The 23858-nt window shown below is 41.8% G+C and overlaps 1 protein-coding gene across 1 annotated transcript in view; it reads right to left on the bottom strand.

Moving 5' to 3' along the window:
• Positions 1-550: 550 nt before the first annotated feature.
• The window catches only part of LOC115085185, a 43414-nt gene continuing 20106 nt past the window's right edge, over positions 551-23858 (bottom strand). The window contains exons 2-3 of the transcript XR_003854754.1: positions 2523-2580; positions 551-1031 (exon numbers count right to left, since the gene is read on the bottom strand). The gene's annotated coding sequence lies outside the window, so the exon portion shown is untranslated. The remainder of the gene's footprint in view (positions 1032-2522; positions 2581-23858) is intronic.

Genomic DNA, 23858 nt, shown 5'->3' with positions numbered 1-23858 from the left:
GAAATGGGGCAACCAGAACTGCACACGGTATTCAAGATGTGTGGTTGCCCCATGGATCAATATTCTCTGTGGAGTTTCCCTTTGAAAATCTGATTGGCAAGGAGAATGCAGGAACAAAGTACTCACATATGTTCATGCCTGAACTGAAGCAAGCAGAAAAGTATGCACTGTAAATGATGCCCTAAAATAGATAATGCAATTTCAGAGCATAATTTCCCTCCCATGACCCAATTCTGCCCACTTTTCTCCATCAATAAAAGCCTGCACACTATGCCAGTGTGCACGCTCTTACTCATGGGGGTGGGGCCCAATAATCAGCCCACATCTTTTCACAGGTAAACATTTTAGCTACATAAATCACTTGGTTCATTGCATTTATAGTATTTAGACATAGCTTAAGAAAGTGTGATCCAGAATTGCATTCCCAGACCCATATCCATATTCCAAGTATTTACTCAGAAGTGGGGTTTATTGGAGTTAAATTATCAATGACCATAGAAACCCAAGAAAATGAAAAAAAAAAAAGACAAAATTCATAATTTGCTGCATTCAAATAAGTGCTGTCATTTTATTTTTCAGTCAGGTATTTTCTACATTGTAGGGGAAGTCATAATAATGCAATAGAAATGAATTTCACTGTACAGGCTAATAAAATAAATAGCAAACTTTTCATGCACTGAACACAGTCCTGGGGAAAAGTTCCATATTTGTACACTTCTGCTAATGAATCTTACAGGGCACTTTTACAAGTTCAGTGCTCTTTGCACCTGCGTTCTCAACTAGGTACATTCTGGAATACTGGAGTGCTGCCAGGCATGCACATGGCTGCCACAATTTTTTTTTGACAATAACCTGTGGAAGATGTTCTGAGAATACTAACTATTTTAATTCATAGTGAGAACTGTATTTACATTCTGTATTTTTCTTCTGGGCTTGTTTGTGGAGGAAAAATGCCAAAATCATGAGGTACTATATCAGTCACGTAACACCACGTTGCCAGAGGTATGGCTGCCATGTTTGTGCTTCTCTACCTATGAAAAAAGAATTATAGTTGCTATGTTAGTCCACTTAAATATAGAAAAAAAGATTAACAATCCTACTGACATATTTTAAAAAAAGAAATTCTGGTCTCTCTTAAGCTAATTACAGAAATGCATTATAACTGAATCTGAAAATAAGAATGTGAACAGTAAATCATTCTTTAAATCAGAACTGTATTCCTTTCTCCATCCTCTGCATTTCATCTTATCTTTCTTTCCAGGCCTTTGTGATATACTCAGCCTCACTTTGATCCTAGGTATCACAAAATGCGCACACTCGCTCATCTGCATGTTGTTCAATCCTTTGGGCTGGGTGATGATGCTCATCAAGACCTCACCAATTACAGTTGTGCAAGTTGCCCTGCAGGAATTCCCTTGCTGCTGCCCATCCTGCATGGAAGTTCCAGCATCTTTTTGTTAATATAGCTGCAGCTTCATTGCCTACAAATTCTTCTGTTCCCAACTGACCTTCTTCTTGTGGTGGCAGCATGGTCCCCTACTACACCCAGATGCTATCTACAATAAGATCTCCAGCTTAGAATTGTGGGCCTTGAAGCCCAGCTGCCATAACAGGGCTAAGCACAGACCCAAGACTCTCAGAAGCTTGGATATGTTCCTGGAGAAGTAGTCCAAAACTGCTATTAATGAATAGGGAATAGCCATGATTTTTTTCCGTCATTAGTAGCAAGGGATATATTTAATGTTTGGTACTTGCCAGGTACTTGAGACTTGTATTGGCCCCTGTTGGGAAGAGGATACTGGACTTGATGGACCCATAGTCTCACCAGTACAGCATATCATGTTATGTTCTTTGGTTTCTTATGCAAAATTTATGAGGGATGGAGCCTAGACCATGCAAACAGAAAGCAAAGTCATCCTGGTATGGAATATGAACCTAGGCTCTAAAATAAATTACATTGGGACTAATGCAATAAAATTTGCGGAAAGCAGGCGCTGACTTTTCAGCGCCCACTTTCTTAGTGCACGCATGGCGCCCACAAGGGGGACGGTCCAAAAAAAGCAAACCGGAAACCAATCCAATACTGCAGTAGCGACTAAAACAAAAGGATCAGTGAACACCAGGAGTTCTTTATTCTGCACAGAACATCATAAAAAGCCCGACTACGGCCAAGTTTTGTTCCTTTGAGCTGCTTCAGGGGCTATCAGAACAAAACAGATATAATTCATATAAAAACATTTAAATACAAATAAAAACATACACCATATAAACATAATAAAATCATAAGAAATAATATAAAATCAAAATATACAAGACAGTAATCAACAAAAAATATAACAACACTCAGTGACAAGAAACACATAAACAATCTGATATATTAAATAAGTAATGAATTGTGACATTCCTTCCTAATAAAACACCTTATATCTGTGTGTGTAAAATTGTATATATGCTTGTATATTAAATCAAATGAACTGGTGCAGTCTATTAAAAATAATTTATTAATTTTAATGTGTAAATACCTATCACTTTTGATGCCGGTGGTTGTCTCCATACAGCAGTTCAGCTCCTCTGAGCATGCTGCAAATGTATAAAAAATAAATTAAACTATCCTACTCAGGATTAAAAACATTGCAACAAATTAAAGAGTACTTTGAGACAGTGTAACACATCAAAGTCTGGCTAGAATCACCATAGTGGCTAAAAATAAAGGATGCCAGAGAGCAATCCATATGAGATTAATCCATATAATATTAACCCAACTCATGTTGGTTGCCCCTGGTGGTTGGTTGTCCATCTTGGTTGTCCCTGGTGGTCCAACGGCGGTCCTGGAGTGATCTCTTCAGCCCCTGTGACATAGTAAGGGCAAAGGCTATCGGCACAATTTTGAATACTGGCAGCCAACGGCCCGAGTGCAGGAGATCGCTCCAGGACCCCTGCTGGAACACCAGGGACTTTTGGTAAGTCTTGGGGGGGGGGGGGTCAGGAGTCCATTGCTCCTACCATGTGACAGGGGCCGACCAATGGCACCGGTAGCCCCTATGACATAGTGAGGGCAAAGGCTATTGGCGCCATTTTGAATACCGGCAGCCGACAGCCCGAGTGCAGGAGATCGTGCCAGGACCTCCGCTGGACCACCAAGAAGTTTTGGTAAGTCTTGGGGGGGTCAGGAGGGTGGGGAGTTGTAGTTAATTAAATTTAAAGGGTTGGGATGGGGTTTTTTTTGGGAAACAAATACATACGTAACTAATGAATGGATCGGGGTCCCCCAAGAATGGATGCAATGGATTTGCCTTCCCACGAATACAAATACCGAATGGGACAAATCCGTCCCTGCTGCACATCCCTATTACATACCCAAAAACAGAAAAAGCCCTCCAACTCTGGATCACCCACGGCATTTCTCATCTCGTCAGCCCTTTTAAAACTGCTGACCTTACTGGCTATTCTGCTGCACCTCCCACTTTCGGTGCCCTACCCCGCCAAATGTTTCTGCTGGCCCTGATTGTTGTAGATATGCAATGTTGTCTGAAAATGTGTATTAGTTTTTAGAATTGGATATTTAGGCCATTATTGCTTTATTAGTTCAGATTTATGGTATTTATATGTTTATTTTATTTAGTGTATTAGGGCAATATGTACTGTTCGTATATCTAATTTTTTAGTTATATGATGATTTTTTAAAATATAGTTTGATTTTTGGCTTTTATTGTAAACTGGTTTGATTTAGCTGGAAAAGCAGTATATTTAGTGAAATAAATAAACTAAACTAGACTAAATACATTGACTATGTCCAGCATTGCCCTTTAGTGAGCTGCCCCTAAGGAAAAAGGTACATCCACCTGAAATCTAACAAGCCCTAAAGTAAGACCCAAAACTCTCAAAGTAATGCCCTGTAGCTGGCTTGATATGTGATAAAATCAGACTTTGCCCTCCCCCAGTGTGGTCTATCTTCATTCTGCCTCATCTCCAAACCATCCTCTGAGGGATACGATGTCCAGGATGGTTCCTGCACATTTCACTTTCTATCCAGTAATCTCCCTCTGGCAGACTGTGGAGTTGGGCTCACTTGCAATCACTGCGTCATTGAGGCCTGCCACATTACCTGTGTCCAGGGTGTTCTGCTCCTTCATTTGCCTTAGCTTCTGCATGTTCTGCAGGATGTAAGGTTCTGGGTGCTTCTACCCCACCCCCCACCCCAGATCGCTGCCCTTAATATCTCAGGGTCTTCCGAACCCTGGTGGGAGTTTTCTCTATTAGGAGGTTGAGGAACACAATGGCCTGAATTGGAAGGTGAGGGAAGGGGTCCAGGGGCATGAAGCCATGATATGAGTACCCGACTCTCTGTCTTTATATATTGCTTGAGATAATATATATCAGGGGAAATTATTTTCAGATCTCTTAATTTTGTTAGTCAAAGGGCTACATGTCAGTGAACATACAATTCATTTAGTATTCGTGTTGCTAAGGCTGAAGGGAAAGATAACTATTTCTGTTGCAGGATTCCTCTTCAGGAGAAAGCACACCATCAATTTGAGATAATCATACTTTAACAACCTCTGTCACCTCATTTACTGTCATTGTGTAATATTCTATAACCTACTGCAGCAATTACAATGATGACTAAAGAAGTAAGCAAAACATTCTACTGCAGTGGTCCAGGATGGTAGGTATCATAGTTTATAAAAAAAAAAAAAAAGAAGGTAAATACCAGCTGTTACATAAAATGTCACAAAATGTATGCATATTTTGTGAAAATTTATGTAATACCTGGCTAGTATTTATCTTCATTTTGTGTATTACCATTGTGGTTACCTTTAAATTGAAAGTGTTTAAAAGTCATTTTATATAATGGAGAAGTTTTTCAGCTTCTCAGAGCAGGCAATGTCTACCATCAATTTTTGAATATATTGTTTTGTAATACAAACTTAAAGCATGCATATGGGTATTTTGTATTTTGAGGTATCATAATTTAACAAGCTGTTATAGCCTAGATATTTTGGTAAATCTTAATCATAGGAGTATAATCTCCTGAACAGGCTATTATCTCCAGGGATTTAATGTAACCAATAGAAAATGTTTGCATATTCTTACATAATTTAATCTATCCCCCAAATTCCAACAATAAATGCCTATAAAACATATCTATTTCTGGGTAGAGATCAGGATTATTAGGTGCACATCTTACAAAAGAGAGATCCAAATAAACAAAGAATTAGAAAAATGCACTTCAAGAACTCCTTTCAATAGTAACATAGTAACATAGTAACACAGTAATTGACAGCAGAAAAAGACCAAAATGGTCCATCTAGTCTGCCCAGCAAGCATCCCAAGGTAGTAACTGCTGCTCCATGCAAGTTATCCCCATGTTTCTCTTAAGGATAGTAACTGCTAGAGATGTGAATCGGAACCGGAATCGGTTTGGTTCTGGTTCAAATCGTGCATTTTTTTTTTGTCCGGCCCAATCGTTTTTTTTTTTTTTAATCGGCTGCGCCCGATCCGATAAACAAAAAACCCACCCTGACCCTTTAAAACTGCTCCCATAGCTTCCACCACCCTCCCGACCCCCCAAAAAATGTTTTTAAATTACCTGGTGGTCCAACGGGGGTCCCGGGAGCGTTCTCTTGCTCTCGGGCTGTCGGCCGATAAACAAAAAACCCACCCCAACCCTTTAAAACTGCTCCCTTAGCCTCCACCACCCTCCCGACCCCCCAAAAAACATTTTAAAATTACCTGGTGGTCCAGTGGGCCCCAGGAGCGATCTCCTGCTCTCGGGCCGTCGGCTGCCACTAATAAAAATGGCGCCGATGGCCCTTTGCCCTTACCATGTGACAGGGTAACCGTGCCATTGGCCAGCCCCTGTCACATGGTAGGAGCACGGGATGGCCAGCGCCATCTTTAAAAACGGCACGGGCCATCCAGTGGATGGCCGGCACCATCTTTAAAAATGGCACGGGCCATCCAGTGGACGGCCGGTGCCATCTTTAAAAATGGTGCCGGCTGTCCAGTGCTCCTACCATGTGACAGGGGCCGGCCAATGGCACAGTTACCCTGTCACATGGTAAGGGCAAAGGGCCATTGGCGCCATTTTGATTAGTGGCAGCCGATGGCCCGAGAGCGGGAGATTGCTCCCAGGACCCCCACTGGACCACCAGGTACCTGTAAAAAGTTTTTTGGGGGGGTCGGGAGGGTGGAGGAAGCTAAGGAATTAGTTTTAAAGGGTCAGGGTGGGTTTTTTGTTTATCGGCTCGGGCGCAGCCGATAAACAAAACCGCAATCGGGCCGGTCGAAAAAAAAAAACCACGATGTGACTCGGAACTGGAATCAGAACCGATTCCGGTTCCGATTCACATCTCTAGTTATGTGTACTATTGAAGTGCTAGTTATGCATGTATTATTGATGAGCTAGTTATTATGCATGACCAAGGGATAAAAGGGGCACTTAGGGATGAGGAAGCCGTAACAAGCAGCAAAACTCATGAACATATAGATGGATATAGTTTAATGGACAAAGCCCAGGGAAGTCTTTTTTTGAGGGCGTAAATAAACATGTGGATACAGCTGAGCTAGTTGATGTAGTGTATCCTGATTTCAAGAAAACATTTGACAAAATCCATCTTGAGAGGATTCTGAGGAAATTAAAAAGTCATGGGATAGAGGGCAGTGATCTATTGTGGATTGGGTACCAGTTAAAAGATAGAAAACAAAGAATAGGGATAAATTATATATTTTCCAAATGAGAAAGGTAAATAAGGGAGTGCCCTAGGGATCTGTTCTAGGATCACTGCTATTGAATATATTTATAAATGACCTGGAAATGGGTACAATGAATGTGGTGATCAAATTTGCAAATGACACAAAATCATTCAATGTTGTTAAATCAAAAGAGGATTGTAAAAAATTGCAAGAGGACCTTGCAAAACTGGAAGACTGTGCACACAAATGGCAAATTAAATTTAGTGTAGAAAAATGTAAAATGATGCACGTAGGGAGGAGTAGCCCAAATTATAACTATGCAATGCAAGATTTCACATTAGGCATCACCATTCAGGAAAAGGATCTAGGCATCATTGTCAGTAATAATACTGACATCTGCTTAGTGTGCAGCAGCAGCAAAGAAAGCAAATAAATAGAATGCTATAGGAATTATTCTGAAAGAAATAGAAAATAAAACAAAGAATATCATAATGCCTCTGCATTGCTCAATAGTGCGATTGCAGCTAGAGTACCATGTGCAATTCTATTTGCCACATCTCAGAAAAGATATAACAGAACCAAAAAGGGTACAGAGAAGGGCTACCAAAATGATAAAGTAAATGGAATGATTTCCTTATGAGGAATGACTAAAGTCTTCATCCAGGAGAAGAGATGGCTGAGGGAAGATATGACAGATGTCTGTCTCTAAAATAATGAGTAGAGTGGAACAGGCAAATGTGAATTGGTTGTTTACTCTTTGAAAGAGCAGAAAGATTAGGGGACACACAATGAAGATACTAGATGGTACATTTCAAACTAATAAGAAAAAAAATATGTACTCAACAAATTCCAAAGAATGATTTCTGTGTTCAAAGAGCGCTGGTAGCCAAACTGGTGCTGGTGCAAGATTTGATTGGCTTTAACAAAATCACTAAAGAGCTTAGAGGGTCCTTTTCTAAGGCTTGCTAGGGGAGGAGTCGGGGTGGAGTCGGGGCAGTGAGGGGAGGAGTCAAGGCGGAGTCAGGGTGGACTCTGTGATGTCTTCGCTGGTGGCGATAAAGTAGGAAACGTTATCGTCCCCAGTAGCGCGTCCAATAGCGCCACCTTTCATGGTGGCGCTATTGGGTGTGAAAGCTGGCAGCGATAATACCGCATGGTGCGATGGCTGCCGGCTTTTGCAGGCCCGCCCCCCCCCCTTTGCTCACCCACCCCCCGTTTTCGCTGGATTCACCATTCTGCGGTAGAATGGTGAATCCAGGCCTTAGTGGCAACATTTTTCCCCCTAATACTAGGTGGCTAAATTTAGCTGGTCAAATTCTGGTGGGGCCTGGGGGCAAGTTTATGTTGGAGTGAGAAAGTTTGGAATTGTGTTCTGATTTTCAGCATTAAATACATAACTTATCTGCCTAGGTACGGCAAGGGCAGGCCTAAATTATGCCAGTCAGCTCTCTCTATCTCTGACTGTAATTTTAAAAAGTGCAGGTTGCCAGATCCTCACTCTCTCCTGACTTAACAGAAAAAAAAAAACACTTGTATTAGGCTCCGTGATCCAAACTCCTAATTTTAAAAACAAAAAAAAAAAAAGAACCTGTCAGACAATGATTACCACTGAGAGTCATGTAGCCTGTATTTATTTTAGTCTCTCCAAACTCTTTCCACCACAGTATTTTTTTTTAAGTTTCTCTGATTCCCCTTCCACCTGTTCAATCAATAAAAAAAGTGGTCCATGGAGTCATCACTCCCAGACATCCTCTCTTATCCTCCAGAAGTCCCCCTCCCCAATCCTTCCCAGTCTGAACTGGTAGGAGGACACAGTTGATCTTACCTCCTGCAAGTTCAGCTGAACACAAAGTATCGGTATCACTAACATCTACCAGCACCTACTAAGAACTGCCACACTGGGTCAGACAAAGGATCCATCAAGCCCAGTGCCCTGTTTCCAACAGTAGCCTGGCCAATCCAGTTACAAGTTACCCGGAAAGACCCCAAATAGTAGATGGATTCCATGCTGCTTACACCCAGGGATAAGTAGTGATTTTCCCCAAGTCTATTGAGTTTAGAACAGTTTATGGACTTTTCCTCCAAGAACTTGTCCAAATCTTTTTTCAAATCCAGCTACTCATATTGCTTTTATCACATCTTCCAATAATGAATTCCAGAACTTGATTTTCTGTTAAGTGAAAAACTATTTTCTTTGATTTGTTTGAAATGTGTTACTTAGTAATTTTTTAAAGTATCCCCTAGTCTTTGTATTTATGAAAAGTAAACAACCAATTCATGTTTACCTATTCCACTCCACTCATGATTTTATAATCCTCTATCATATTGCCCCTAAATTATCTCTTCTCCAAGCTGAAAAACCCTCACCTTTTTAGCCTTTCTTCATAGGGGATCCATTCCAACACCTTTATCACTTTGTCACCCTTTTCTCTACCTTTTCTAGTTCTGTTATATCTTTTCTGAAATGAGGCAAATAGAATTACATACAGTACTCTAGCTGCAGTCTCACTATTGAGTGCTATGCCCGCCAGGCACGGCCACCCGCAGCCAGCTCAACTCACTCTTGCTTGACCCTATACTCCCGGTACACTCATGGCCATAGCCAGTCGCTGCCACCGCGTTCCTCCTGGCTCCCTGTGCTCCACATGGCGGCTAGGATGCCTCCGACCTATCCTGGGCCTTCCTAGGCACGTGCGAGCACTATCTGTCCTCCCTTTAAAGGGCCAATGGCGGGAACTTCAGGTTCATCCCCAGCTGATGACATCACTAGCCTGGGATACTTAAGGACTACCTCCATCCATCACTAACCGACTTGGCAACGACTTTCCTGGTTCCTAGCTGGTGCTTGCTCCAGGACTCTAGTCCTGTTGTTCCTGCCCTTTGGATCCCTGCTCTACTTGCTGGTATCCTGTCACTGTGCTTCCCACTCCTCGGGACCTGGCTCAGCGATTCTATATCTGGGACCCTGTCTCAGCGTTTCCTGCTCTCGGGGCCTGGCTCAGCACTTCTACACTTGGGACCCTGCCTCGGCTCTTCCCGCACCTTGGGGCCTGGCTCAGCACTTCTACATCTGGGACCCTGCCTCAGCGCTTCCCGCTCCTCAGGGTCTCGCTTAGCGCTTCTACATCTGGGACTCTCTCTCACTGCACTCCCATTCCTCAGGGTTGTCTCAGCGCCTCTATATCTGGAATCTTGTCTCTGTGCTCCCATGCCTCAGGACCAGCCTCAGTGCTTCTACATCGGGGATTGTGCTTCAGCGCTTCCACTCTTTGGGACCTGCCTCAGAGCTTCTACATTACTGGACTGAGTCTCGGTGTCCTCGCTCCACGGGGCACCTCTCGGTGCTTCCACATCACAGGTCCCTGCTACTGCAATGCCGTCCCTCAGACATCCTCTCTGCGCTTCTTCTCTACTCAAACCTGCTACAGCGGATTGCCCGCACTAGCCCTGCTTCAGCATACCACTATACAAGCTTCTGCTGCTGCACTTCCTCTCCTCGGGGACAGTACCACGTGGTCCTGCTCCATTGCCGTCGGAACTGCTGTAGCACCTCACCCCTTGATGCCTTCTCTCTCTCTCTCTTTCTCTCTCTCTCTCTCCGAGAGTATCTTAGTCTTGGACTGTACCTTACCTCCCTGACATTCCCTGCTCCCAGCCGCCTGCTCTCTCCGGGACCAGCCACACATTGGTGCACCTAAGACCAGCTGGCCCCGGCACCCAAGGGCTTAACCTGTGGGGAACGAGGGCCAGTACTGGTGAAGTTCCTGTCTGCCTCTGTTCCCGGCCAGCCTCGCCTCCCAACAGTGGGGACCTGCAAGGCTCAACCCCACAGGTAGCACCAACCCCACCTTGGGGCAAGGGTCCACAATTTCTAACACTGAGTAATGCTGAGGTATTATGATGTTCTCCATTTTATTCTTCATTGCCTTCTTAATAAGTCCTAAAAATTCTATTTGCTTTTTTAACTGAACCTAGATCCTTTTCTTGGGTGGTGACTTCTAATATGGAACCTAACATCATCTAACCACAGATTGGATTATTTTTTGCTACCTGCAGTACTTTTCACTTGTCCACATTAAATTGCATCTGCCATTTGGATGCTATGTCTCCAAGTCTCGCAATGTCCTCCTGAAAATTCTCATAATCTGGAACTTGGAATAATTTTGTGTCATCTGCAAATTTGAGCAAGGATGTAGGGTGACTGCTGAAGTTGGTTGTACAATGGAAAATTTGCTGCTGCCATTTGGCCAACTCTCTGAGCTGCCTCTTCAGCTTGACATCAATAAAGGCTGGATTAAAATGTCTCCTTTGTCATGCTAACATGAGAGACATTGGGCCAGCCTTTGATGAAGATGTCAGGCTGTGGGAGGTAGTTCAGAGTGTTGGCAGCCCAGAGCAGGAGCAGTTCTTTACTTTATTGGTAACTGATGCTGGCAGTTAGGAACAACTCATGGCCATCTGCTACCTGAGGCGAGGAAAAGGATAGGATGAGATGCTTTCCCCCTGCTGCCACCCCTGCTATGGTACCCAAATGGGATACACTTCACAAGAGACACTCCCATGCCAACTCACCATGCAAATGAAAATTCTAATTCTGGTGTCACCTCAGTAACAGCCACACAAACACCATTCACTGACAGAAATTTTTTGAAGTAATACCTGAGCACATTTGATGTTCAGTTAACCTGAGATTGTTGTGAATTAGAGGCGAGGAGGTAGAGGGGATCAGAGAACATACAAACATTATCCTCTCTCACATACACAAAATCTTTCTATCCTCTCTTCTTCCTAATTCCCCTTCTTCCCTTCCCACTCAATCACCCCTCCCTGCTATTCCCCCTATACCTGATTTATATATTCTGCTTTTCAGCATGTCAAAGTGGATTACATTCAGGTACTGTAGTTATTTCTCTGTCCCCATAATATTTATAATCTTATAGGGTCATGCATTATGGTGTTTTCGCATGCGAAAAATGCCTTAATGCATGCAAAAAGCACCATAACGCATGGTGCAATGCTAATTTTTAAAAGGGAGGGATTGGGAAGGAGTCAGGGGTGGGAATTTTATTTAAAAAATGGGCTGGCTTTTTCCATTTTGGGCTGAGAGAGAGAGAAAGAGAGAGAGATAGAGAGAGAACCTCTGTAAGTGGCACCATAATAAGCAGCTATTTATGCTACTAAGGAGGCACACCTGGTAACTCGAGATGAGGTTTAGGTAGTAGTGTAGGGGTTAGGGGCCACTTTTAAATGCAGAGTGAAATGTACGAACAAAACAGTGCACTCTTGTGAAGATTTGATGTCTTTTGGAAGGAGGAAACTCACACAACGATGAGATTTGAACTATGTTCTCTCAGCCTAGCTTGATGGACTTTCTGGGTAACATCACTTTGCATGTAAAAGTGGCCCATAACCCCTATACTACTACTTAAACCTCATCTTGTGTTACTAGGTGGGCCTAATATAGTAGCATAAACACCTAACTACTAGAGGGGCCTTGTAGATAGTTTCTCTCTGGAACAGGGCAAGGCAAAGAATAAGAGGGGAGCAAGGTCGGGCAAGGAGCAGGAACAAAGCACAACTGGAGCAGGAACAAGCAACATACACTGCAGGCAAAGCATGGCAGACAACCTGTTGCTGACTCACTGGCTGGTGGAACTGAACTTCCTTATATATTTATTTATTTATTTATTTATTTATTTAGCATTTTTTTATATACCGAGGTATAGCAGAGTTGCCTTCACTCCGGTTTACATACAGAAACAACATGTTACATAGAACGATGTATGAAGATTACAATTTAAAATTAACGATAGTAAATACAATAGGAGAATGTATAACGAGATAACACAGGATAGAACCCTGAATAGATGTACATATATCTCATGAAGCATTGAAGGGCATCTGTATCATTGTAACAGGGAGATTGAAGATTGAAAAATGGCAGAATATATAAAAGAATTTTAAAGTCATTGAGTGCTATCTTTAAAAGATTGGCTGAGAAGCCAGGGTTTTAAGTCTTTTTTGAAGGATTTTAAGTTATCTTGATTGGTGAGGCAATGAGGAAGCGAGTTCCAGAGCTTAGGGCCGATGATGGAAAAGGCTCTGTTTCTGGTGGAGGATAATTTAGCCTGTGGTAGTGAGGGAATCACTAGATTAATTTTGCTGGCAGTTCGTGTAGTACGTTGGGAGCAATGGATGTGAATGATGTCATCAAAGGCGGAATAGTCGGCATTGTATCAGATATCAGAGCTATATCAGAGCTGTATCAGAGCTGGGATGACATCATCAGTTAGCACCCACAGGAAATGCTAGCTGCATGGTCTATAAAAGAGCTACAGGAAGTGTAATTTTCTACTAGGCCCTATGATGCAGGATACTGCAGGAACCTCTGCCCAAAGCCCTTGAGGTAAGGGGTGTTACATTATATATTTCTCAATCCATGCAAATAAATATTTTTTAATATTTCAAGCAAAATCTTTTAAACAAAATTTATTATCTGAGGAAGAAGACCTCAGACTCATATAGCCAAAATCACACCTAAGACAAAGGAAATGTTAACTTCATTCATTGGCCAAAAAAACCTCCATTTTTTATGTGTTTTGAAGAAAGTGAAATTTACAAAAGTACATCAATGCCATTTTTAGCATTAAGGGGCAGATTTTTAGAGGAGCATGTGCGGGATTCATTTGTGCACGCTACCTGGCACACACAAATGTACACCCAATTATATAAAATCCAGGGTCAGTGCATGCAAGGGGGTGCACACTTGTGCACCATGCGTGCACCGAGCCCTAGGGGAGGCTCGAAGGCTTTCCCCATTCCCTCCGAGGCCGCTTTTGGAGCGGCCTCGGAGGGAACTTTCCTTTCACTCCCCTCCACCTAACCCGCCCCCCGGTCCTACCTAAATCCCCCCTACTTTTGTTGTTTAAGTTACGCCTGCCCAAGGCAGGCGTAACTTCCACGCGCCGGCACAGCCGCTGTGCCGGTGGACTCGGGACTGCCCTCGGACAGCTGCCCGACATACGCGCGTCCCGGGGCTTACGCGCCGCCGAGCTTATGCAAAATAGGCTCGGCACGTGCAGGTTTTTTTTTTAAGAGTTAAGTGCGTATATTACGCGCGTAACCCTTTGAAAATCTACCCCTAATTGTACAGATAAGCATAAGGCAAGTAAGAAATACTTATCTTGCAATTAAATGATTCAATTCATGATATTATTTATGAGCAAAAATTTGAAAATGCTGACATGACTAGCTTTTCACAAATCTTGCTGCTTCAAGGCTTTAAAGAAAAAGAAGGACCAAAGCATTAACTAAATTCAGATAAGTCCAACTTTTCAAATATAGAAAAAACACACTTACTTAGTCTTTGAAGAGCAAAAGTATTAAAGTGGTTGCACACTTAGTAACTTTAAATAACATGAACATAGATCAAGGTAGAGGGTGGCTCTTTATATAGTAAAGAACCTAACAGAAAGGAGCATGTTCGAAATCAATAATAAGGACTAATCCCTTTCTTTTGGCAAATGATTGATAGATTCTCAAGCAATATAGAAAAACAATAATATCCAATAGATATAAAAAATGGACTTTTAAACCAATATCCAATCACAATACAATTTTACACTATTCCTTAGCCAACTAAGGGGGTCATTTTTCAAAAAGCGGTAAGGCGTTTTCGCATGCGATAGGCCTTTAATGCATGTGAAAACGTGTTTACTGCATGCGATCGCACCATATCGTATGGTGCGATGCAAATTCCAAAAATGGGAGGAGTGTGGGCTAGCCTCTCTGTGAAGAGCTATTGCACAGCCATAATGCAGATTTTGTGTGATGTGTCCTGTAGGGCATATTTCAGATGATTTGAAGGAGAGAGGGAGAGGGGGGGAGAGAGCGAGAGAGAGAGAGAGAGAGAGAGACACTGGCCATGATGGCATGTCCCATAGGCAGGTATTTGTATCCCTATGATAGGCCCACCTAGTAACTCGAGGTGGGGATTAGGTAAGAGTGTAGGGGGTTAGGGGCCACTTTGACATTCTACGTGACACCTACGAACAGAACAGTGGTCCCTTGTGAAGATTTGCTGGCCTTCGGAGTGAGGAAACTCACTCCAAGATTAGATTTGGGCAAGGTTCTCTCAACCTAGCTTGATGTTAGTCCATTATCTCTCTCCAGTTGTTAGCATTTAAAATCTTTCCTGTCTTCCAGCTCCCATGTTTTTCGCTCCCTGTTTAATGTAACTTTACCTTCTATACAGTTAATTGGTTTCCCCATGTTATATTGTAAACCGGTACGATAAGACCGCGTCTTGAGTATCGGTATAGCAAAAGAATTTAAATAAATAAAATAAATCTAGATATTGTAATCTGTCCTCAGGTTACAAATGTATTTTATTGTGATGTCACCTGTGTTGAAATGATGATATATTTTGCATATTGTTTGTATATTTAATGGGTGTGTGGAATTAGAATAGGAAGACCTTCTGAATGTCGTAGGGTTTTCATTACTAGGTCAGTTCTGCAGAGAGTAGTGCTATAGAACAGAAAGCAGAGCTAAGCAATTGGTTTTTGCATGTGTCTAAAGTTTTATGATCTGACTAAGAAATGAATGATAAGTCATAAAAATCAAGAATTATTATAAGGCCACACATGAGATAAAAGCATAAATGAAACTGCTATTGTTTTCCATTTCGTAGGAGATAAACATGTTTTCCAGTTGAAATAGTGAAAAACATCACATGATGCTGCATCTAAGATGGAGAACAAAAGGACATCTTGTCCTTGGATCTAAAATGGTGGATAAGATCTAAGACGGATGAATGGGTATATTATAGCTTATATCATAGTAATTACTAATCAGTATGGGATACATATTCAAAAACCATTTAGACAAATAACTCACAACCTATGCGTCTAAATGGGTCAATCGGCATATTGAGCCTATTGTCCGGCTAAATTGTAGCCAGATATGCTGTTATCCAGCTATAATTTAGCACATTATCTGGCAACTACAATGGAGGTGTACGCTTCCATCACAGTTGCCTAACAATGGCAGAGACATGCCCAGAATCGGTGGTCCTGGATCACAGTAGGAGGCTACCACAATCCTAAAGACAAGCGTACAAAAAGTTGAGGGGTGGGGGGAAAAGGGAAAGGATAGGGATGTGCATGGTGGGGGGGGGGGGGGTTTCAATCTGGAGGGTAAGGCAATAGAAGGATCTGGAGGCACCAGGAGGAGACCTCCAAGACAGTAGACTGGAAGCGAGACCTGGGCAGGGGCACTGAGGGAAGGGATTCCAGGCAGACAACAGAGCGGGGTGTGTGAGGCTTGAGCAATCAGGAGGAACTCCAGAGGGCAACCCCGAAGGGAGGAGCTGCACAGCGCAGGATGATGATGCAATGCCATAAGCCAGCCCACAGGACAGGGAAGCCCGGGTGAGCCTCTAGAGATGATGTAGCACCGCCCCGAGGAGCGGGGAAGTAGAGGCAGTCCCAATGTCGTTCGTAGGCGCAACCCCGAAGACCAGGGAAGCGCACAAGTCCCAAGAATTTGGAGCGCGAGCCCCGAGGAGTGGGGACACTCTGGCAATCACTGTAGTTGAGAGCGCATTCCTAAGGAGTGGGAGGCGCAGCCAATCTCATTCACTATGCGGGCACAACCCTAGTAATACTCACAAAGGGGCAGATTTTCAAAGGGATATGCACGTAAGATACACGCATACCCCCCAAAAACCTGCCCCAAGTCCCCCCTGCGCCACCGAGCCTATGTTGAATAGGTTCAGCAGCGCACACAAGCACCGGGACGTGCGTAAGTCCCGGGGCTTTCCTGGGGGGGGGGGGGTGCATGTCGGGGCGAGTCGAGGGGCATGTCGCAGCAGCGTGTCATCCAGGGGTGGGGCTGCGGTCATGGTTCCAGCCCGGGGGCATGGCTGAGGCCTCCAAAACTGCTCCCGGGCTGGGGAATCTCGCAGCCGGCGTGCGCGAGTTACACCTGCCTCGGGCAGGCATAACTCTTCAAACAAAGGTAGGGGGGGTTAGATAGGGCTGGGGGTTGGGTTAGGTAGGGGAAGGGAGGGGAAGGTGTGGAGGGGGTGGAAGGAAAGTTCCCTCCAAGGCCGCTCCGATTTCGGAGTGGCCTCAGAGGGAACAGAGAGAGGCTGCACGGCTCGGCGCGCGCAGGCTGCTGATTTTGGACAGCTTTGCGCGCGCCAACCCCGGATTTTAAAGGATACGTGCAGCTACATGCGTATCTATTAAAATCCGGCGTACTCTTGTTCGCCCCTGGTGCGCCTGGTGCGCGAACAAAAGTACGTGCGGGCGTACTTTATTGAAATCTACCCCAAATAGTAGAGGTATCCCAGAGATAGCTCCGAGGATTGGGGGACCTTGCAGGATAGAACCCAAGAGACGCAGGGCCAGCCCGAGGAGTAGGGTAGGCCAGGAGAGCAAGACCCTGGTGCATGCACTGGCCCTCGAGGAGTGATTACCAGACAGGGTTCATGGCAAGGCATGAAGCATAGTCTCGGGAACAGGAAGCAGAAGTTGTAGATGTACGGAACTTGTTGCTGAGGGCAAAGGTGGAGATTAAATACCCCGGTCCTATGATGCCATCAACCAGAGACGCCCCCAAGGTTCCTGCTGAGGAGGCTAGAAAGGAGGGCCTGGTGGCGCGTGTGTGCCTAGGAAGGCCCAGAGTTGAGGAAGATGGTGGCGGCATCTGGGCTGCCATTAGGAGTCCCAGGGAATGCGGCAATGAAGGCTAGCCCAAGCCGTGAGCAGCCTCGGGGAAGGCAGGAGAGCAGTGCAGGAGGTAAGCACATGAGGTTGCAGCCATCTGCGACTGATGGTCATAACACTGGGTCATACCAAGGGTCCATCAACCCCAGTATCCTGTTTCCAACAGTGGCCAATCCAAGTCACAAGTACCTGGCAAGTACCCAAACATTAGACAGATCACAAGCTACAATTGCTTATTAATTACCATCATAGCAGTTTATGGAATTATCCACTAGGAACTTATCCAATCCTTTTTTAAACCCAGTTACACTAACTGCTGTAACCACATCCTCTGGCAATGAACTCCACAGCTTAACCATGCACTGAGAGAAAAAATGTTCTTCAATTTGTTTTAAATGAGCTGCTTGCTAACTTCATAGAGTGGTCCCTAGTCCTTCTATTATCCAAGAGATTAAATAATGTTTTACATTAACTTTATCAAGTCCTTTCATGATTTTGTAGACTTCTTTCATATCCCCCCTCAATTGTCTCTTCTCCAAACTGAACAACCCTAACTTCTTTAGCCTTTCCTCATAGGGCAGCCGTTCCATGTCCCTTATCATTTTGGTCGCCCTTATCTGCACTTTCTCCATTGCAGCTATATCCTTTTTGAGATGCGGTGACCAGTACATAAGAACATAAGAACATAAGAAAATGCCATACTGGGTCAGACCAAGGGTCCATCAAGCCCAGCATCCTGCTTCCAACAGTGGCCAATCCAGGCCACAAGAACCTGGCAAGAACCCAAAAACTAAGTCTATTCCATGTTACCTTTGCTAGTAATAGCAGTGGCTATTTTCTAAGTCAACTTAATTAATAGCAGGTAATGGACTTCTCCTCCAAGAACTTATCCAAACCTTTTTTAAACACAGCTATACTAACTGAACCAACCAAATCCTCTGGTAACAAATTCCAGAGTTTAATTGTGCATTGAGTAAAAAAGAAATTTCTCCGATTAGTTTTTTTTTTTTTTTTAATTCTTTATTTATTGATATTTTCATTTAACATATAAAGAAAATTAATATACACTTTCAACACTGCACTTGAAATACAGCACTTTACATACAATATTTAACATTGTCAATATTGCATATGAAATATTATTAAGAAAAATTATTAATCTCAAAGTAATTGCAAAAGTAATTACTCATTACTTGTCTTAACATGAAAAAGTATAGATAAACCTACCCTATAAAAGGAAATTAGAGGCTGATATTAGAATCTTTTAAAGAACCCAATGGAGAATAATTAAGATATTATCAAACACCATAGGCATATTCATAACAGCTGGATAAACTTTATAAATGTCCGTCTACTGCTGAGCCCCATTAGATGTTATATTAACGGGAGAAGACTCAGCTATAGGTAAATCTGATGCCATACTAGGTAGTTGGGCCTCGACAAATTGCTTCAACTGTTCACTTTGATAAAAAACATAAGAGTTTACCCCTTTCTTAATTTCGCACCTACAAGGATATCTTAAAAAGAAAGAAAAACCCAAGGATACAAGGATACAATTTGTTGTCGCATAGCCAAAAATTCCCTTCTCCTTGTTCTTGTCACCGGAGCTAAATCCGGATATAATTTAACTGCCTGCCCGTGAAACATTGTAGGAAACTTTTTAAAATATTTCCTCATTACTCCATTTATATCTTGGGATGTAATAAAAGATACAACTAAAGTATTCCGATGGACAACATCTAAACTTGATTCCTCTAGGAAGTTTGTCAAATTAGCTGGTACTTGGGATTTTTGAGTAAGGAAATAACAGGAATTAATGGAAGGGATATCCTCTCTAAAGTATCTCTTTAGGGAGATATAAGGAATCTCACCTAGTACCTGAGGAAAATTGACGATCCTAATGTTTAGATGACGTACCCGGTTTTCCAATATCTCAAGACGTCTGGAACTAGCAATTTGATCTTTAATTAAAGAGACATTGACTTTCTGTAATGACAATAAATTCCTTTCATTTTCATTCACTTTTTGAACAATTTGGGTACTCTGAACTTGTACATTGGACAATTGTCCTTGAAAATCAGTTGTAACATTGTCAATTTTCCTTTCTAGCCTAGATACAACCTGACTTAAACTATTTACCGCCTCCAGTATCTTATCCAGTGTTACCTGCCCCACCAAGGGGGGTTGCTGTAAAGATGATTCATCAGCTTTATGGATAGGTGGGCCCTCTAGTTCCGTTGTAACAATCCCTTCACTGGGAGACAACGGTATCACTCCACCATCCAAACTTCTTTGCACTGGGGGTAGACGGCTGTCCGGACTAAGAGACGCTTCTTCACGGGAACCGCCCATATCTCCATTATGTGCAGCTCCAACGGAGTCCTCAGCTCCTCTATGTTCCAGCTGGGTCAAAAATTTACTAATCTCGGATTGAGTCAGGGTGGAAGATACTGGTGTTGAGGGAAACACCCTAATCTTTCCCTTCCTTTTCGCCGATTAGTTTTAAATGTGCCACATGCTAACTTCATGGAGTGCCCCTCTAGTCTTTCTATTATCCGAAAGAGTAAATAACCTATTCACATCTACCCGTTCTAGACCTCTCATGATTTTAAACACCTCTATCATATCCCCCCTCAGCTGTCTCTTCTCCAAGCTGAAAAGTCCTAACCTCTTTAGTCTTTCCTCATAGTGGAGCTGTTCCATTCCCCTTATCATTTTGGTAGCCCTTCTCTGTACCTTCTCCATCACAATTATATCTTTCTTGAGATGCGACGACCAGAATTGTACACAGTATTCAAGGTGCGGTCTCACCATGGAGCGATACAGAGGCATTATGACATTTTCCGTTTTATTCACCATTCCCTTTCTAATAATTCCCAACATTCTGTTTGCTTTTTTGACTGCCGCAGCAAACTGAACCAACAATTTCAATGTGTTATCCACTATGACGCCTAGATCTATTTCTTGGATTGTAGCACCTAATATGGAATCTAACATTGTGTAACTATAGCATGGGTTATTTTTCCCTATAAGCATCACCTTGCACTTATCCACATTAAATTTAATCTGCCATTTTGATGCCCAATTTTCCAGTCTCACAAGGTCTTCCCGCAATTTATCACAATCTGCTTGTGATTTAATTACTCTGAACAATTTTGTATCATCTACAAATTTGATTATCTCACTCGTCGTATTTCTTTCCAGATCATTTATAAATATATTGAAAAGTAAGGGTCCCAATACAGATCCCTGAGGCACTCCACTGCCCACTCCCTTCCACTGAGAAAATTGTCCATTTAATCCTACTCTCTGTTTCCTGTCTTTTAGCCATTTTGCAATACACGAAAGGACATCGCCACCTATCCCATGTCTTTTTACTTTTCCTAGAAGCCTCTCATGAGGAACTTTGTCAAACGTCTTCTGAAAATCCAAGTATAGTATATCTACCGGTTCACCTTTATCCACGTGTTTATTAACTTCTTCAAAAAAGTGAAGCAGATTTGTGAGGCAAGACTTGCTTTGGGTAAAGCCATGCTGACTTTGTTCCATTAAACCATGTCTTTCTATATGTTCTGCACACAGTATTCAAGGTGCGATCTCACCATAGAGCAAATCAGAGGCATTATGACATCCTCCTTTTTATTTTCCATTGCCTTCTTAATAATTCCTAACATTCTGTTTGCTTTTTTAATCGCCACAGCACACTGGGCTGATGATTTCAATGTATTATCCACTATGACGGCTAGATCTCTTTCCTGGGTGGTAACCTATAAGGTAGAACCTAACATTGTGTAACTATAGCAAGGGTTATTTTTCCCTATATGCATCACTTTGCACTTGTCCACATTTAATTTCATCTGCCATTTGGAAGCCCAATCTTCCAGTCTTGCAAGATCCTCTTGAAATTCATCATAATCTGCTTGAGATTGAACTACTCTGCATAATTTTGTGTCATGCGCAAATTTGATTACCTCACTCATTGTACCCCTTTCCACATAATTTATAAATATATTAAAAAGCACCGGTCCATGTACAGATCCCTGAGGCACTAGTTCAAAAAAAGGTGGTGATTCTGAAGTCAGGTTGTGGAAGAAAATTATGAAGATAGCCACTTTGACATTGAGAGAAGATTCCCCCTGAGGCAGAACTGTGTGGTTCGAAACATGATCATGTCGGGATTGGATTAATGCTAGCATTGGAGATATGAGTATATATCAATTTATGATTGCAAAAAAATGATCATTGATATGTTCATCAGCATGTTGAGAGACAATATTGAAATAATTTTTAGAACAGATTGATGAAATAGTAATAATAAAGTAATATGACCTAGTACTAATTTGGGTTTGATTGACATACAAACTCCTTAAGTGTGGGTCCTACATAAATAATATAAAATAGAAATAAAAAATACATAAATACATATTTATATTTCCCGAACCCGCGTGTTCACCTAGAATATTTACATACAAAAAGATATCATCATCCCACTATACCCAACCACCTTCATTACTACTATTTTAATCAGTTATCACAAAGAACGCTTTAATACAGCTAACGGGAAATGTGAACAGTGCTTATAATTGAAGTAGAAGGATTTAGCCTTGAGGCAACATTGAACCCAGTGATTTTTCTGACTCACTCCTTGATGATAAGGTCGGAGAGAGTTCAGGTAAATATACATACACATTTTTTCATAATTGATAAAGTTTATAGTGAGATATTTGACAGTGTTTAAAATGAGCAGTATAGCAGAGATTAGATCTTTTAATTTAATAAATGATATCTTTATATGAACTTAGAATGGGGTATAATAACGTTATAGAGAAGGATAGTGATAATGGAGAGTAAATGATACATGGAAAAAATGTTTTTTTTATTAATTTTAACTTTATTTATTATCAGAATCAAGTGGTTGGGGTGATTTACTCACTGTTGATCGTTCCTCTTTGAAATATTCCCCTGAAGAAGCCGGGAAGGTGAAACAAGGGCCTTGTTGGGAAAGGATACAATATAATCAGGAACGCCACAGATGAGAGCTGAATTACGTGTCACATCTTAAATATTCACATGTTAAATTATAGATTATAATATGGAGGTTATAGTGTTTTAAAAAAATCTTTTCAATGAATGTTGAATGTCAATAACAGTGTTATCATGTGGATATGATGATGAATAAAACATTCTACTAAGTTAAATGATATTTATCATCAGTGACCAATATTGCATGGTTTAAAAGGAGACACACTATTTTTGAGGGTTAGTTCAAGTTTAGCAATAGTACACAGGTAAGGGCTTTGAATAGTGGTATATGCAGGTTTGCACATGATTTGATGTATGTTTAAGTGTTGTTTTATTTAAAAGAATAAGTGGATCATATTCATAAGGTGATATTGGAAAAGAAAATGTTTTTATTAAATTTATATTTGAAATAAAAACTGTTTTAATATATAATCAAAAGGTTTTGATGTATGGTGTTTATTAAGACATACTAAAGTGCTTTTTTCCATTCTCCATTTTTTGGGGATAGTTTTGTGTAATACAATAAGCACAAGTTAGGTAGATATATTGCTTTTTTTGGGATAAAATATATATATATATATATATATATATATAATATAAAATTGTTGGTACCATGTAATTTGTGCTGAGAGTGTAATTACATTAATTGGTAAATTTGTATAACTGTGTAAAAACAAAAGAAGGTCTGGATAATATCATATCAATTCTGCTTGAAAGGTTTAAAAACAATTTTTGCACAGAGTGTGAGTATGCATGGAGAAGAGAGGTATGGATGAGTATGAATGAATGTAGATTTTTAATGATGCAATTATGTATTGATGTAATATGAGGATTTTACAAGTTTCAAAATTTATGCTACTTGTATGTAATTTTCATAAAGATTGAATAAAAGAGGTATTTGAAAAATAACAAAAATAACAATAATTGTGCTTTTACTCCACTCCAAAGGGAGTGTTTGTTGGTGATATATATATATATATATATATATGTCCAACACAGCCGATGCTTCATGGGCTAATTCCCCTCTTCAGAACTCTTCTATGTAACGTCACCATTACAGAACTCAGCCACTGCTCGAGTGGGTGCTTTTAATCCTGCAGAGAGCTCAACACCCAGAAGTAAATATATTTCTTCCCTGCCACCTATCCGTCCCTGACAGGCCCTTCTGAATTTAGGCCTGGTCTTCTCTATACCAGCCATGCTGTAGTTCATAAAGCGAGCCACCAAGTGATCAGTCCATGGCTTCTGACTCCTCGCTTTTCTATGCACAGTCCATGGCTCTTGCCTTGGTTTAAACTTTGCTTCTCTAGGCACAGTTCAGGGCTCCTGCCTTTGGATTAAACACCGGGCAAGGTCTCACTTCCATCACAGTAACAATAGAAACATAGCCAAGCTGAATGTCTGGTA

Source organism: Rhinatrema bivittatum, chromosome 2 (assembly GCF_901001135.1).
Source record: "Rhinatrema bivittatum chromosome 2, aRhiBiv1.1, whole genome shotgun sequence".
Classification (NCBI taxonomy): Eukaryota; Metazoa; Chordata; class Amphibia; order Gymnophiona; family Rhinatrematidae; genus Rhinatrema; species Rhinatrema bivittatum.
This window is presented reverse-complemented; position numbering and strand designations above follow the sequence as displayed.